Source organism: Cherax quadricarinatus, chromosome 64 (assembly GCF_038502225.1).
Source record: "Cherax quadricarinatus isolate ZL_2023a chromosome 64, ASM3850222v1, whole genome shotgun sequence".
Classification (NCBI taxonomy): domain Eukaryota; kingdom Metazoa; phylum Arthropoda; class Malacostraca; order Decapoda; family Parastacidae; genus Cherax; species Cherax quadricarinatus.
The window spans coordinates 7,863,505-7,882,010 of record NC_091355.1 but is presented as its reverse complement, the minus strand read 5'-3'; the positions used below and the strand labels follow the sequence as shown (position 1 = coordinate 7,882,010).

Here is an 18,506-nt window from a genome sequence, read left to right as displayed (position 1 = left end):
TCGGCCTCCAACCTTCCTCCTCGGCCTCCAACCTTCCTCCCCGGCCTCCAACCTTCCTCCCCTCTCTCCAACCTTCCTCCCCGGCCTCCAACCTTCCTCCCCTCTCTCCAACCTTCCTCCCCGGCCTCCAACCTTCCTCCCCTCCCTCCAACCTTTCTCCCCTCCCTCAAACCTTCCTCCCCTCCCTCCAACCTTCCTCGCTGGCCACCAACCTTCCTCCTCTCCCTGCAACCTTCCTCCCCTCCCTCCAACCTTCCTCCCCTCCCTCCAACCTTCCTCCCCTCTCTCCAACCTTCCTCCCCTCCCTCCAACCTTATTCCCCTCCCTCCAACCTTATTCCCCTCCCTCCAACCTTACTCCCCTCCCTCCAACCTTCTTCTCCTCCCTCCAACCTTCCTTCCGCCCTTAAACCTTCCTCCCCTCCCTCCAACCTTCCTTCCCCCCTTGAACCTTCATCCCCTCCCTCCAACCTTCCTCCCCTCCCTCCACCCTTCCTTGCCCCCCTTAAACCTTCCTCCCCTCCCTCCAACCTCGCTCCCCCCCCTCCAACCTTCCTCCCCTCCCACCAACCTTCCTCGCTGGCCTCCAACCTTCCTCCCCTCCCTCCAACCTTCCTCCCCTCCCTCCAACCTTCCTTCCCTCCCTCCAACCTTCCTCTCCTCCCTCCAACCTTCCTCCCCTCTTTCCAACCTTCCTCTCCTCCATCCAACCTTCCTCCTTTCCCTCCAACCTTCCTCCCCTCCCTCCAACCTTCCTCCCCTCCCTCCAACCTTCCTCCCCTCCCTCCAACCTTCCTTTTCCCCCTTAAACCTTCCTCCCCTCCCTCCAACCTTCCTCCCCTCCCTCCAACCTTCCTCCCCTCCCTCCAACCTTACTCCCCCCCTCCAACCTTCCTCCACTTCCTCCAACCTTCCTTCCCCCCTTAAACCTTCCTCCCCTTCCTCCAACCTTCCTCCCCTCCCTCCAAGCTTCCTTCCCCCCTTAAACCTTCCTCCCCTCCCTTCAACCATCCTCCCCTCCCTCCCAACCTTTCTCCCCTCCCTCCATCCTTTCTCCCCTCCCTCCAACCTTCCTCCCCTCCCTCCAAACTTCCTCCCCTCCCTCCAACCTTCCTCCCATCCCTCCAACCTTCCTCCCCTCCCTCCAACCTTCCTCTTCTCCCTGCAACCTTCCTCTGCTCCCTCCAACCTTCCTCCCCTCCCTCCAACCTTCCTCCTATCCCTCCAACCTTTCTCCCCCTCCCTCCAACCTTCCTCCCCTCCCTCCAACCTTCCTCCCCTCCATCCAACCTTCCTCCTCTACCTCCAACCTTCCTCCTTTCCTTCCAACCTTCCTCCCCTCCCTCCAACCTTCCGCACCTCCCTCCAACCTTCCTCCCCTCTCTCCAACCTTCCTCCCCTCCTTCCAACCTTCCTCCCCTCCCTCCAACCTTCCTCCCCTCCCTCCAACCTTCCTCCCCTCTTTCCAACCTTCCTCCCCTCCCTCCAACCTTCCTCCCCTTTCTCCAACCTTCCTCCTTTTCCTCCAACCTTCCTCCCCTCCCTCCAACTTACTCCCCTCTCTCCAACCTTCCTCCCCTCCCACCAACCTTCCTGCCCCCCTTAAACCTTCCTCCCCTACCTCCAACCTTCCTCCCCTCCTTCCAACCTTCTTTCCCCCCCTTAAACGTTCCTCCTCTCCCTCCAACCTTCCTCCCCTCCCTCCAACCTTACTCCCCCCCTCCAACCTTCTTTCGCCCCCTTAAACCTTCCTCTCCTCCCTCCAACCTTCCTCCGCTCCCTCCAACCTTCTTCCCCTCCCTCCAACCTTTCTCTTTTCCCTCCAACCTTCCTCCCTTCCCTCCAACCTTCCTCCCCTCCCTCCATCCTTTCTTCCCCCCCCTTAAACCTTCCTCCCCTCCCTCCAACCTTCCTCCCCTCCCTCCAACCTTCCTCCCCCCCTTAAACCTTCATCCCCTCCCTCCAACCTTCCTCCCCCCTTAAACCTTCCTCCCCTCCCTCCAACCTTCCTCCCCGGCCTCCAACCTTCCTCCCCTCCCGCCAACCTTCCTCCCCTCCCTCCAACCTTCCTCCTCTCCCTCCAACCTTCCTCCCCTCCCTCCAACCTTCCTCCCCTCCCTCCAACCTCCCTCCCCTCCCTCCAACCTTCCTCCCCTCCCTCCAACCTCCCTCCCCTGCCTCCAACCTTCCTCCCCTCCCTCCAACCTTCCTCCCCTCTCTCCAACCTTCCTCCTCTGCCTCCAACCTTCCTCCCCTCCCTCCATCCTTTCTCCCCTCCCTCCAACCTTCCTCCCCTCCCTCCAACCTTCCTCCCTTCCCTCCAACCTTCCTCCCTTCCCTCCAACCTTCGTCCCCTCCCTCCAACCTTCCTCCCCACCCACCACCCTTCCTGTCCTCCCTCCAACCTTCCTCCCCTCCCTCCAACCTTCCTCCCCTCACTCCAACCGACCTCCCCTCCCTCCAACCTTTTTCCCCTCCCTCCAACCGACCTCCCCTCCCTCCAACCTTCCTCCCCTCTTTCCAACCGACCTCCCCTCCCTCCAACCTTTTTCCCCTCCCTCCAACCTTCCTCCCCTCCCTCCAACCTTCCTCCCCTCCCTCCAACCTTCCTTCCCTCCCTCCAACCTTCCTCCCCTCCCTCCAGCCTTCCTCTCCTCCCTCGAACCTTGCTCCCCTCCCTCCAACCTTCCTCCCCTCCCTCCAACCTTCCTCCCCTCCCTCCAACCTTCCTCCGGTCCCTCCAACCTTCCTCCCCTCCCTCCAACCTTCCTCCCCTCCCTCCAACCTTCCTGTCCTCCCTCCAACCTTCCTCCCCTCCCTCCAACCTTCCTCCCCTCCCTCCAACCGACCTCCCCTCCCTCCAACCTTTTTCCCCTCCAACCGACCTCCCCTCCCTCCTACCTTCCTCCCCTCTTTCCAACCGACCTCCCCTCCCTCCAACCTTTTTCCCCTCCCTCCAACCGTCCTCCCCTCCCTCCAACCTTCCTCCCCTCCCTCCAACCTTCCTCCCTTCCCTCCAACCTTCCTTCCCCCCCTTAAACCTTCCTCCCCACCCTCCAACCTTCCTCCCCTCCCTCCAACCTTCCTCCCCTCCCTCCAACCTTCCTCCCCTCCCTCCAACCTTCCTCCCTTCCCTCCAACCTTCCTTCCCCCCCTTAAACCTTCCTCCCCACCCTCCAACCTTCCTCCCCTCTTTCCAACCTTCCTCCCCTCCCTCCAACCTTCCTCCCCTCCCTCCAACCTTCCTCCCTTCCCTCCAACCTTCCTTCCCCCCCTTAAACCTTCCTCCCTACCCTCCAACCTTCCTCCCCTCCCTCCAACCTTCCTCCCCTCCCTCCAACCTTCCTCCCCTCCCTCCAACCTTCCTCCCTTCCCTCCAACCTTCCTACTCCCCCTACAACCTTCCTCCGAACCCTCCAACCTTCCTCCCCTCCCTCCAACCTTCCTCCCCACCCACCCACCGTCCTCCTTTCCCTCCAACCTTCCTCCCCTCCCTCCAACCTTCCTGTCCTCCCTCCAACCTTCCTCCCCTCCCTCCAACCTTCCTCCCCTCCCTCCAACCGACCTCCCCTCCCTCCAACCTTTTTCCCCTCCAACCGACCTCCCCTCCCTCCTACCTTCCTCCCCTCTTTCCAACCTTTTTCCCCTCCCTCCAACCTTTTTCCCCTCCCTCCAACCTTTTTCCCCTCCCTCCAACCTTCCTCCCCTCCCTCCAACCTTCCTGTCCTCCCTCCAACCTTCCTCCCCTCCCTCCAACCTTCCTCCCCTCACTCCAACCGACCTCCCCTCCCTCCAACCTTTTTCCCCTCCCTCCAACCGACCTCCCCTCCCTCCAACCTTCCTCCCCTCTTTCCAACCGACCTCCCCTCCCTCCAACCTTTTTCCCCTCCCTCCAACCTTCCTCCCCTCCCTCCAACCTTCCTCCCCTCTTTCCAACCGACCTCCCCTCCCTCCAACCTTTTTCCCCTCCCTCCAACCTTCCTCCCCTCCCTCCAACCTTCCTCCCCTCCCTCCAACCTTCCTTCCCTCCCTCCAACCTTCCTCCCCTCCCTCCAGCCTTCCTCTCCTCCCTCGAACCTTCCTCCCCTCCCTCCTACCTTCCTCCCCTCCCTCCAACCTTCCTCCCCTCCCTCCAACCTTCCTCCTTTCCCTCCAACCTTCCTCCCCTCCCTCCAACCTTACTCCCCTCCCTCCAACCTTCCTGGCCTCCCTCCAACCTTCCTCCCCTCCCTCCAACCTTCCTCCCCTCCCTCCAACCGACCTCCCCTCCCTCCAACCTTTTTCCCCTCCAACCGACCTCCCCTCCCTCCTACCTTCCTCCCCTCTTTCCAACCGACCTCCCCTCCCTCCAACCTTTTTCCCCTCCCTCCAACCTTCCTCCCCTCCCTCCAACCTTCCTCCCCTCCCTCCAACCTTCCTCCCTTCCCTCCAACCTTCCTTCCCCCCCTTAAACCTTCCTCCCCACCCTCCAACCTTCCTCCCCTCCCTCCAACCTTCCTCCCCTCCCTCCAACCTTCCTCCCCACCCTCCAACCTTCCTACCATCCCTCCAACCTTCCTTCCCACCCATAAACCTTCCTCCCCACCCTCCAACCTTCCTCCCCTCCCTCCAACCTTCCTCCCCTCCCTCCAACCTTCCTCCCCTCCCTCCAACCTTCCTCCCTTCCCTCCAACCTTCCTTCCCCCCCTTAAACCTTCCTCCCTACCCTCCAACCTTCCTCCCCTCCCTCCAACCTTCCTCCCCTCCCTCCAACCTTCCTTCCTTCCCTCCAACCTTCCTTCCCCCCCTTAAACCTTCCTCCTTACCCTCCAACCTTCCTCCCCTCCCTCCAACCTTCCTCCCCTCCCTCCAACCTTCCTCCTTTCCCTCCAACCTTCCTCCCCTCCCTCCAACCTTCCTGTCCTCCCTCCAACCTTCCTCCCCTCCCTCCAACCTTCCTCCCCTCCCTCCAACCGACCTCCCCTCCCGCCAACCTTACTCCCCTCCAACCGACCTCCCCTCCCTCCTACCTTTTTCCCCTCCCTCCAACCTTAATCCCCTCCCTCCAACCTTTTTCCCCTCCCTCCAACCTTACTCCCCTCCCTCCAACCTTCCTCCCCTCCCTCCAACCTTCCTCCCCTCCCTCCAACCTTCCTCCCCTCCCTCCAACCGTCCTCCCCTCCCTCCAACCTTCCTCCCTTCCCTCCAACCTTCCTCCCTTCCCTCCAACCTTCCTCCCCTCCCTCTAACTTTCCTCTCCCACCTTTGTCACAATGGTCGTTGTGAGAGTGATCGTGAGAAACGAATTAACCTGATTTATTTCCGTTCTCCATATAGGGTAGGAAAGATTTCACTGTAGCGCGCTCAGTGATGGTGCTATTTATTGTTGCATCTTTCACGGCTCTCACAGTATACCCACTGTTATATTGTGTGTGTGTGTGTGTGTGTGTGTGTGTGTGTGTGTGTGTGTGTGTGTGTGTGTGTGTGTGTGTGTGTGTACTCACCTAATTGTGGTTGCAGGGGTCGAGACTCAGCTCCTGACTTCTGTGTGTTTACAAAGTCGAAGGAAAATGAGGGAATACAAAGGCTGGATATGTTCTCAGATATGATTATGAGGGGTGGATCCTGTACATATGTATACCTGTATTCATACCCACAAATGTATAAGGATATGTTTCGCTCACCAAGGTAAAGTTCCTGGCAAGCAAAACACGTCCTAATAAAAGTTTACTAACGTTTCTCATTACAGTTTTACACATGAATTGTGGATTGTGAAAAACGACGCCTTGTTCTGGTTGTTACGTTGCAACGTGTGTCAAGAATATTATATCATGGGAAAAGGTTTTTGTTACAGCTCAAATTTGCTTCTTTGGAAGCAGTTTGAGGTATTTTGTCCCTCACCTTGAGGATTTGTAAGGTGACGCCGCCTACGACTGCTTCACCTCGCCTGTCTACACTATATAAGCTCCTCCGCACATATGCTGTACTCTTATCAAGATTGACAGACTTGTCACATCGACTTCAGGCTGAGGGACTGATTACCTCAAACATTTTCTGATCTTGAACCATTCTTCTCTGTATTGGACTGAGGAAGCCATTGGTTGGCGAAACGTTTCCACGGTAAAGATATCTAACTATTGCACAAGTGTCAAATTCGTCATCCTGTTTTATATATACATGTATATATATATATATATATATATATATATATATATATATATATATATATATATATAATATGTCAGTAGTTCATGGGATCATTGTGTCAACAGTATTGCTTGTGTAGTATACATATATATTTCCTAGCAGCATTTATAGGTGTCGTGCCGAATAGGTAAATCTTGCGAATTTGGCTTAAATAACAACGCTCTTCTTGCCGAATAAGGCAAACGAAAATTCGTGTATGCAGTAATTTCGCAATAATCATTCTGAACCTAACGAAAAAATATATTTCATTCTGTTTGTTAACGAAAAAATGTATTTCATTGTGTTTGTTTATTATTAAATTATTGTAAACTTACCTAAATTATATTTAGTTGGATTAAGCTGTATTAAAATGAGCTTGTTATAATAATGTTAGGTAAGTTTTCTTAGGTTCTTTTGGTAAACAATTATTAATTTTTACATTAACATAAATGAAAAAAAGAATATCTTTAAACGTATAAGAGAAAATTGACCAGTTTTACGTATTTGGCACGACATAGGCAGGCTCCTTGGTCAAGCCTTAAATCATTTGACCCACTCCCTCGTACGCAGGCCCTCCTTCATAGGCCTCTGTTTAAGATTCAAGCAGGCTTACGAGACGGGTAGACGGACAACCAAATACAGCTCCTCTGTAACAGTCTACAGTTACCTCCTTGTTGCCATCACTCCAAAGAACTCTCCTAACAGTTGCCCCCGAGGCCCAGTCTCATGTCAGGCCTCCTAAAGCGGAAGATTAATTACCTAGTAATAATGTTTAGGAACAGTTTATATTGACTGTATGTAGAAGTTTGTTAAATTTACCTGCCCTCTTACACGTTCTCGACACAAAGACCAGCGGTTCTGTTCTGTCAGTGCAAAACATTTAACGAGCTTCCGTTTCATATTCGTATGAACGGAGGATTGTACCTCAGTGGGTTGCTGTCGTTAATTTTGGCCCAACGAAAACAAAATATATTTTTCTTACGTTTAACTCTGCAGAATTTCGTATTCTGGTATTTAATTAACAAATCCGGAACTAGTACTATTTCATCCTCTCCCTAATTTAATTCGTCGTTGACATTAAAAATCATCAATGGCCTCTTATTAAGTTTGCAAACACTTTTACTGGACCTGTGTCAGTGTATGCTGCCCGTCAGGGCTCAAAGATCACACAACACAACATGCTGCCCATCAGGGCTCAAAGATCACACAGCACAACATGCTGCCCATCAGGGCTCAAAGATCACACAGCACAACATGCTGCCCATCAGGGCTCAAAGATCACACAGCACAACATGCTGCCCATCAGGGCTCAAAGATCACACAGCACAACATGCTGCCCATCAGGGCTCAAAGATCACACAGCACAACATGCTGCCCATCAGGGCTCAAAGATCACACAACACAACATGCTGACCATCAGGGCTCAGCGATCACACAGCACAACATGCTGACCATCAGGGCTCAAAGATCACACAGCACAACATGCTGACCATCAGGGCTCAAAGATCACACAGCACAACATGCTGACCATCAGGGCTCAAAGATCACACAGCACAACATGCTGACCATCAGGGCTCAAAGATCACACAGCACAACATGCTGCCCATCAGGGCTCAAAGATCACACAGCACAACATGCTGACCATCAGGGCTCAAAGATCACACAGCACAACATGCTGCCCATCAGGGCTCAAAGATCACACAGCACAACATGCTGACCATCAGGGCTCAAAGATCACACAGCACAACATGCTGCCCATCAGGGCTCAGCGATCACACAGCACAACATGCTGACCATCAGGGCTCAAAGATCACACAGCACAACATGCTGCCCATCAGGGCTCAGCGATCACACAGCACAACATGCTGACCATCAGGGCTCAAAGATCACACAGCACAACATGCTGCCCATCAGGGCTCAGCGATCACACAGCACAACATGCTGACCATCAGGGCTCAAAGATCACACAGCACAACATGCTGACCATCAGGGCTCAAAGATCACACAGCACAACATGCTGACCATCAGGGCTCAAAGATCACACAGCACAACATGCTGACCATCAGGGCTCAACGATCACACAGCACAACATGCTGACCATCAGGGCTCAACGATCACACAGCACAACATGCTGACCATCAGGGCTCAACGATCACACAGCACAACATGCTGACCATCAGGGCTCAACGATCACACAGCACAACATGCTGACCATCAGGGCTCAACGATCACACAGCACAACATGCTGACCATCAGGGCTCAACGATCACACAGCACAACATGCTGACCATCAGGGCTCAACGATCACACAGCACAACATGCTGACCATCAGGGCTCAACGATCACACAGCACAACATGCTGACCACCAGGGGTCAAAGATCATACAACACAACATGCTGACCATCAGTGGTATAAAGACAGCATGCATATTACTCACTACAACAACATTGCTGGATACATCATTAACCTGACATATATATATTTACTACCATTATTTTGTATATGTGTAACGTGTGGAAGTTAAGGTTAGTTTCTCACTGATGTGTCACAAAAGTTAGGGAATTAATAATAATAATAATTAGTAAGTAGGTTATTATATTTATATCTTACTAGATTAAAGAGCCAAAACTTGTTTCTTAAAACTTATGTTGTTATCGTATTTGTGTTGTGTTTCGTTCGTGCAAATAGTTTATGTATTTTTTTTTTGTTTGTTTTACCTTGGGTATTCTTATTTGTATTTTGTGTTTATTTTTATTTCCAAAAATACTGAAAGTTTTTTTTTAGATCAAGAGCTTTTTAATCCTCAGTTGATATTGTGTTAACTGTATCAAACAAGGTATATAATTCTGATAAATGTATAAAACACACACACGTAGAACGTTTGGAAGCTTTTATGAAGATTCTTTCTCTCACCGTGAGCTTTATCACCCCATTACAGTGCCAGAGCAAAATAGAGATTCCTCGCTACACAGAAATGTGTGGCGAACCCTCACAGAAAATATATGTGGTTTGTGAAGGCTGTATTGAGTTCATTAATGGACACCACATTATGCTCTTAAGAATTTTTATGTGGGTTTCCACACTGTGCAGACATCATTCCCTCATCACCTGTGGAAAACATCACTTGAAAATATAATCTGCATTTCGGTAATTGGGGAAAAGTTCTTTGCAACACTGAAAATTGAATATGTGTATTGTTGATGAGTGGACTCCAATGTGAGCTACATGTTGACATACAAGTGCTTCTGCTTGTTAATGTTTGTTGCTGCTGCTGCTTTCATCTGCCGTAATGACTCGCTGCCTCGTCTACCTTCGTTCAGGGAAAATACCGACCAAAAAGCAAGTAATGAACGCTAGAACTGGAAGTTACATGACGCAGTTGAACCTTAATCCCCGTTGCAAGAGACGAACCTCCATGTATGTACAGTTTGAAGCTCCGCTCATCAGTCTGTGTACATGTACTACACTCCACACACACTATATCCTACGACGCTACTTTGTAATCTTTATTTTTCAGGGTGGATCAGCAGCACAGCGGAAAGCCTATGTCGTCTGACGGAAAGAACCATAGAAAGGTTCATAGAACTAAAACCCGAATCAGGATAAATTTTTCAATTTTCCTGCCAAAATACTCCAATCTTTCACCGATTATAAAAAATGCATAAGCCTGTCACACAAGTCTCTAAGAGACCCCTTCATTTATTCATTTCATATAACTCTGCTTTGCATATGTATGTAAAAAAAACACAACGATACCCAGTTGTGTGTCAACAAATCGAATGCATGGTAAACCAAGATGTTTTTAGGTAGAGACAAACGATTCGTTTTTTATTCCGATATTTATAACCTTGTATATTTTTAGCTTAAAATTCAATAACCAACTGTCAGATTTGTTCTCCAGTCTGTCCACGTCTTGTATACTTGCCCAGTATTTATTCTAGTGAACAGGTTTACTTCATCCTCAAACAAACAGCTGATTGGTGCACAGTCACCAGTAGTCGGGGGAGAGTTCTCAAGCTCTCGAACAAGTGATTAAGATGACAAGTTGTTTTTGTAACACTAATATCACTGCTGAAGGTATCGGTAATTTTTAATCTTCAAACACAAGCTGTGATGTAACAGTTCACAGAGGTTAGTAACCCAGGCTCTTGGAAACATGTTCATGGGTCGAGAATTTTGTGCGAATATTTTACTCGATATTTAAATACTTCTGCCAGGAGTGAGAGCTTTCTTACGCAGGTTATGAGTTCTAACTGGACTGGCGCTTTCTTATACAGGATAACATTTATAGGACTGCGGCTTCCTTACACAGGAGGGGACCTCCAGCAGGACTACAGCTTGCTTAAATAGGAGAGGATCCATAGCAGGACTGCAACTTCTTTACACAACGAGACTGTAGTTTCTGACCCATGCATAGTAGTTTCTTCCTGGATACTACCCAGAATATAGTACCTAGTTGTACAAGTATGTGAACAGTGGTAGCAAGGGCAGTGGTAGGTGAAGGTTAGGTAGGTGGAAGGGGTGTGGTGTATACAAGGTGGTGGGTGAGGACACGAGGGTCTGTGTCCCATCGATTTGTACTAACCGATTGGTGTTTGCTTGAGTTGAGTCTTGGCTCCTGATTCAGTTTCTTAAAACTCGTTGACTGACTTTTTAAGCACCATTGTAACAATAAACTCTATATGGAGTTTGCATCCATCACATGCATATACAGGCTATATAAGCGCCAATCTTCCCTCCTGTGCTTCAGTTTCTTCAAGACTACCTGGAGGTTACTACGGTGCTCTTCGACTCCAAGGCTGAGAGACTGATTAATTCATCTTTTGTATATAGCTCTTCATTCTTTACATTATGTCCTTGTACTGATAGTCACTGGTTGGCGAAACGTCTACGAATAAAGATACCCAGATGTTGCCCATGTGTCTAACTCTTCATGTTGTCGGTATTATATACCATTCATGTACGACAGTTCCTTATTGTTCCTACTGTTTTAAGACTGGGAAAGTATTTCCTAACATCACTGTGACTCATTTGTGTCCTTTAGCACCAGGCCCACCTGTTTCAGTGTGTTCGTATTTGTCCTATCAGTTCGTAGTGATTCTAATATTTAAGTGACTCGCTAAACCCATGTGAGCCATTCAGTGCAAAGAGTAGTAGAGATTCGATCCTCCGTCCACTAATCGTTAGACGGATGCGCTACTCTCGATGCTTACAGAGCTGTGTCTCTAGATGAACGTCACATAGTGTATGCAAAGCGATAACAGTGTCTTTATTAAGGGTGAAAGCTAAGACACATGTGCAACATCTGGGTATCTTTATTGTAGACGTTTCGCCATCCAGTGGCTTTATCAATGGCGAAATGTCTACAATAAACATATCCAAATGTTGCACATGTGTCTTAACTTTCATATTGTCGGGATTTTATACCTTTCTTGCACAATTTATTAAGGGTCTTGAAGGGTCTTTAAAGATTCTCTAGTCTCGTGTATGACACGCGTCATGCTCTTGATGTGTTCCTCCGCTGATGTGTGTGATGTTCACTCCTAGATCTTTTTATTTCGACTGTGTACGTCTCCCTTGACGATGTGACCCTGGTAATGTGTGTCTGGTGACAATGTGACCCTGGTGACGGTGGAACTGGTAACGGTATGACCTTGGTGACCTGGTAACACAGTTCCCCGCCAGACGGTAACAACACCCTCCACATTTCGTCCTCAAGGAATCAATATATCGAGCATGTGATCCGTGGCAGACAGGTATCAGGAAGCTGGGAGGGGACGGGACCGGGGTCTGGTCTTACTCACCACCACCTTCCTTTCCCTTCCTTTCTCCACGATCACGTGTTTCTCTACCACGCTTTTCTTCTTCCTCTTTATATGCCTCCTCCTTACTTTATTGTCTTAACTGTTCTTATGGTAGCATTTTCTTTCTAGTTTAGAAGTCTGGTATGAGACTGGGCGGTGAGTTACCTGAAGATTATTCTGGGGGTCACTGCCCCCGCGGCCCGGTTCCAGATAAGGCTTGGTTGATTGCCTGATCAACCAAGCCGTTGATGCTAACCGCACGCAAGCTAGCGCAAGCACCACAGCCCGACTGATCAGGATGAGTTCCTTCTTGAAGACAGCTAGGAGTCTGCTTGTAATTCCTCTTGTATAGGGAGTGTCTTAAGAAGTTTTCGTCTCTTTATACTTATTGAGTTGCCGTCCAGTGTACTCACTGCACTTCTAGTTTTCACTGGGGTGCTTACACCGTCTACCTGGCGGGGGGTGTCCCGAGGGTCAACGCCCACGTGGCCCAGTCCTTGACCCAGACCTTCCGGTGGATCAGGGACTGATCAACTAGACTGTTACTGCTGGCCGCACGTAGCCCATCTTATGAACCACAGCCCGGCTGATCAGGTACTGACTTCAGGTATCTGTCCAGCTCCCTCTGGAAAGCAGCCAGGGTTCTGTTGGTAATTTCCTTATGCCTGGTGGGAGGCTTTTGAACAGTCTTGGGCCCCGGACACTTATGTTTTCTCTCCTACTTTTCATTGTGGGGATGTTGCACTGTCTGCCCAGTCTTTTACTTTCGTAGGAAGTGATTTGTGTGCTGATTTGGAACCAGACCCTCTAGGATCTTCCAGGTGTAGATTATGATGTATCTCTCTCCTGCGTTCCGTTCTCATAGGGAGTAATTTTGTGTGCAGATCTGGAGCAGTGCTTTCAGCACTTTCCAGGTGTGAGTGATTATGCACCTTTCTGACATATGCTTCAAGATGCATCGTTAAGAAATTTTAAGCATTCCCAATAATATTTTTTGCATAGCTGATGCTTGAAGTGAAAATTCTTTGTGTATTCTGCAGATTTGCAGCTTCATGTCTTAAAGCGGCTGCTAGTTACAGTATCCCGGTCTAGAGAGAACAAGTGCTTTGAAGCGTATCATCGATGGCTTGGCATCTCAGGTTTTAAAAATTCTTGTCATCCAGCCTATCATTTTTTCTTGTATATTTCGTAGTAACGCTTTTGTGATATTTAAGTGTAAGATCTAACTTAGTTCCTTGTGAGTCCCTCACATTCGTTTTTCCCTCTGTTGAATTGTTTGAGTGGTTTGTACTCTGATTTATTTCCATTTAACAGGTAACAGAAAATTGTGCTCGTTCAACATGTTTCCTGTGACTCACTGGTGTTGTATGAACTTCAGTGTTAGCTCTATCCTATCTTTATTTTCTATCTTTATTTCCGAAACATTTCACTCATACAGTAGGGTTTTTTTTCAGTCGAAGAAGTCGCATTGTTCCAGACCATGGAGCTGAACTCTTCTCCAGGCTGAGGGACTAACTATTTGGAGATGGACTGATCACGTTATCTTTACCGCTTCATCTTTTCTGCGTTCTCCATATTTAGACTACCAACAGGTTAAGGGAAATGGACACGAGTGCATTCATTTAGGGCACCTTTATTGAAGAGTTTCCGGTCCTTGGACCTTGATCATGTATGAAATTTCATAAGCAACAGTTTGCTGGGAGGATAATATCTGTTGCAGAAAATGTGCATAATAACTCTGACTTTCACATGTGCAAGTTTTTGTTCTGGGATTATGGATGATTCAAGTTTACAAGACACGTTCCACCGGTGAATAGAAAAGACAGGATTGCCGAGACCAACACTGCCGTTGCTAATGATACACTGTGGGTAATGATGGAGTACCTCCTGGTTTGTGATGTGACACTGGTGGTCGGTTGGTTGGTTTATGGGGTTTAAAGGCTATTGGTTCTACACGAGAGTCATTACGATTGAAATAATCTGTTCACAAACAATCAAGAATGTACTGAAAAGTTACTCTGGTTATTTTTAAGGAATTAGAGTAATCTTTCAGTGTATATACGCGGGGAGGCATACACCTCGCGGTGTAAATGTTCTTGCAGTGGTGGCGTAGTCGTTGTTGTAATGGTGGTTATAGTGTTTCAGATTGATATGGTACAGGTGATAGTTGTTGGTGTATAGTGAGGTTGTAGTAGTGACTGAGGGGATGGGGAGAGGTTGACAACTGTGGTAGCAGAGGTTGAGGTGATAACAGCGGCAGTTGTGGTGCAACCCATCATCATAAACAGTCTGAAATCGAAATGATTATAAACAGTCAGTATGCCACTGTTGAGAACATAGTCGTCGGTGGATTCATGGATTCAACGAATGCCAAGTTTTTACCGGTAGAAGGTAGTTGAGGTAACTTGGGGAGTGTACAATTGATACAGCATATATGGATTTATATATTTAAAAAATATGTGACATGCTCAGTAATAGCCCACCAATACAAAGAAACATGGAAGATTAATTGGTCTGTATATTTCGATCCCTTTTTGGGATCCTGTTCAGCAGAGTGTTTATTACACCTTAGTTATCCATATATGAAATATTTATAATATAGAAACATTTGCTAAAACGTTATTTTATTGTATATTTCGAAGATTCAGTGCGGTTACAAGGATTCTCTGGCAGTGGCATTTTCTGAGAGTGGCGACCTCTGGGATACATTTAGTGAGTGCTTTTAATGTCTTCAGAGGAGTTAGCCAGAGGTGCAGTGTGACACATGGAAGCCACTGTTGAGTTTTCTCCTGTTTCTGCTTACGTTCGAGTGTATTGTACCTGGATGAGGTTGCTGGGTATGCGATAGTAGCTGATAAGTCATATGTTTACTGGATGCTTTAACACACAATATGCTCCTCTATTGAGACTATTTCTCTTAGAATTCCTTGTCAAGTCTTGATCTGATAAATATGAACTCTGAAACGTGGTCCCGATTAAAGCTTGTTCAATATGTCTTCATATTCATACCTGTGAGCATCACACCTCTACATCCAACATGTTTTAGGTTATGATAATCCTAAAATAGCCACTGGTTAATCGTGGTAATATACTATCTGTAATTTATTATAGTAATATAGATTAATGTTGCTACCCACTTTGTATACTTTGTTCCTTCATGCAGTCACTCAACCGTGGTGTGGCCATCTTCACCTTGTGGCTTAACGCACTCACTGATACATCAGAATATATCCCTCTTATCTGTTATTGTTGTATTTGCGTTACTGTCGTTATCTATACGACCAGTTGAAGTAACATTCTAGCATATAATAGCAAGATAACGTGCGGTAACCAGAGATAACAGGAAGTGACAGAAGCAGTTGTGGTGATGTGGTAGTGGTGAAGGTTAAGGCGGTAAAAGTGGCAGTTGCAGTGGAGGTTGCGGTAGTGAGAGTGGTGGGGGATGGTGATTGAGGAGGGTACTTGATACCTTGGCAGTGGTCAGCCAGATGATCGTCTCATTCTCTACCACCACCACCCTCACTGTCTTCCTGGGTCCTACCACAACTCTCACCGTCTTCCTGGGTCCTATCACCACATTCGCTGTCTTCCTGGGTACTACCACCACCCTCGCTGTTTTCCTGGGTACTACCACCACCCTCGCTGTTTTCCTGGGTACTACCACCACCCTCGCTGTTTTCCTGGGTACTACCACCACATTCGCTGTCTTCCTGGGTACTACCACCACCCTCGTTATTTTCCTGGGTACTACCACCACCCTCGCTGTCTTCCTGGGTACTACCACCACCCTCGCTGTTTTCCTGGGTACTACCACCACCCTCGCTGTTTTCCTGGGTACTACCACCACCCTCGCTGTTTTCCTGGGTACTACCACCACCCTCTCTGTTTTCCTGGGTACCACCACCACATTCGCTGTCTTCCTGGGTACTACCACCACCCTCGCTGTTTTCCTGGGTACTACCACCACCCTCGCTGTCTTCCTGGGTACTACCACCACCCTCGCTGTTTTCCTGGGTACTACCACCACCCTCGCTGTTTTCCTGGGTACTACCACCACCCTCGCAGTTTTCCTGGGTACTACCACCACATTCGCTGTCTTCCTGGGTACTACCACCACCCTCGCTGTTTTCCTGGGTACTACCACCACCCTCGCTGTCTTCCGGGGTACTACCACCACATTCGCTGTCTTCCTGGGTACTACCACCACCCTCGCTGTCTTCCTGGGTACTACCACCACCCTCGCTGTCTTCCTGGGTACTACCACCACCCTCACTGTTTTTCTAGGTACTACCACCACCCTCGCTGTCTTCCTGGGTACTACCACCACCCTCGCTGTCTTCCTGGGTACTAACCCCACCCTCGCTGTTTTCCTGGGTACAACCACCACCCTCGCTGTTTTCCTGGGTACTACCACCATCCTCACTGCATCCTTGGGTACTACCACCATCCTCACCGTCTCCCTGGGTACTACCACCACTCTCACAGTCTCCCTGGGTACTACCACCACCCTCACTGCCTCCCTGGGTACTACCACCATCCTCACTGTCTCCCTGGGTACTACCACCATCCTCACTGTCTCCCTGGGTACTACCACCATCCTCACTGTCTCCCTGGGTACTACCACCATCCTCACTGTCTCCCTGGGTACTACCACCATCCTCACAGTCTTCCTGGGTACTATCACCACTCTCACAGTCTTCCTGGGTACTACCACCATCCTAACAGTCTCCCTGGGTACTACCACCATCCTCACTGCCTCCCTGGGTACTACCACCATCCTCACTGCCTCCCTGGGTGCTACCACCATCCTCACTGTCTCCCTGGGTACTACCACCATCCTCACTGTCTCCCTGGGTACTACCACCACTCTCACAGTCTTCCTGGGTACTACCACCATCCTCACTGTCTCCCTGGGTACTACCACCATCCTCACTGTCTCCCTGGGTACTACCACCACTCTCAGTCTTCCTGGGTACTACCACCACTCTCACAGTCTTCCTGGGTACTACCACCACTCTCACAGTCTTCCTGGGTACTACCACCACTCTCACAGTCTTCCTGGGTACTACCACCACCCTCACTGTCTCCCTGGGTATTACCACCATCCTCACTGTCTCCCTGGGTACTACCACCATCCTCACTGTCTCCCTGGGTACTACCACCACTCTCACAGTCTCCCTGGGTACTACCACCACTCTCACAGTCTTCCTGGGTACTACCACCATCCTCACTGTCTCCCTGGGTACTACCACCATCCTCACAGTCTTCCTGGGTACTACCACCACTCTCACAGTCTTCCTGGGTACTACCACCACCCTCACTGTCTCCCTGGGTACTACCACCACTCTCACAGTCTTCCTGGGTACTACCACCACCCTCACTGTCTCCCTGGGTACTACCACCACTCTCACAGTCTTCCTGGGTACTACCACCACCCTCACTGCCTTCCTGGGTACTACCACCACCCTCACTGTCTCCCTGGGTACTACCACCACCCTCACTGCCTCCCTGGGTACTACCACCACCCTCACTGCCTCCCTGGGTACTACCACCACTCTCACAGTCTTCCTGGGTACTACCACCACTCTCACTGTCTCCCTGGGGAGCAGGCCTCCGCCTCAGTCACCCTGACCGACACCACACTCCCTTAACCTGTTAACCTGTTTGTTAGCTGACTATTGTGTGTCACAAGGGATCAATATGTTAGAAAACTCCGCTCCTGCTGGAATGTTATACGTGTGTAAGAAACTCCAGTGCCTGCTGGAATGTTATACGTGTGTAAGAAACTCCAGTGCCTGCTGGAATGTTATATGTAAGGAACTCCAGTGCCTGCTGGAATGTTATACATGTGTAAGGAACTCCAGTGCCTGCTGGAATGTTATATGTAAGGAACTCCAGTGCCTGCTGGAATGTTATATGTAAGGAACTCCAGTGCCTGCTGGAATGTTATACGTGTGTAAGGAACTCCAGTGCCTGCTGGAATGTTATACGTGTGTAAGGAACTCCAGTGCCTGCTGGAATGTTATACGTGTGTAAGGAACTCCAGTGCCTGCTGGAATGTTATACGTGTGTAAGGAACTCCAGTGCCTGCTGGAATGTTATACGTGTGTAAGGAACTCCAGTGCCTGCTGGAATGTTATACGTGTGTAAGGAACTCCAGTGCCTGCTGGAATGTTATACGTGTGTAAGGAAACTAAATTTCTGCTTGAAGGATTCTGGTGCTGGGTAACAGTATCCACGTATCCAGTAATGTTCAGTAAAAAGTATATACGTATATGAATAAACAATACTAGGCGGGGGCTCGAGCCGTGGTACTCGTGCATACCAATCCCAACTGCTGCTACCTCTCAGCCACGGAGCTTACAATACGATGATTTTACAAGCAGCACATCTGTGCCATGGTTGTATCAGCGGCACCAGCTGTGACCTCACTGTTTCATCCCACACCCCCATAACCTTTTATAGCGTATCTGTTCTCATAACCCCTCAAATCCATATATCAACCCAAGATAAGTCGTAGTTAACTATTGTTATAGA

General features: G+C 49.3%; 1 protein-coding gene across 5 annotated transcripts in view; it reads left to right on the top strand.

The window, feature by feature from the left end:
• The window catches only part of Kdm3 (Lysine demethylase 3), a 1,464,865-nt gene that overhangs the window by 352,742 nt on the left and 1,093,617 nt on the right, over positions 1-18,506 (top strand). The gene's annotated exons all lie outside the window — the stretch shown is intronic.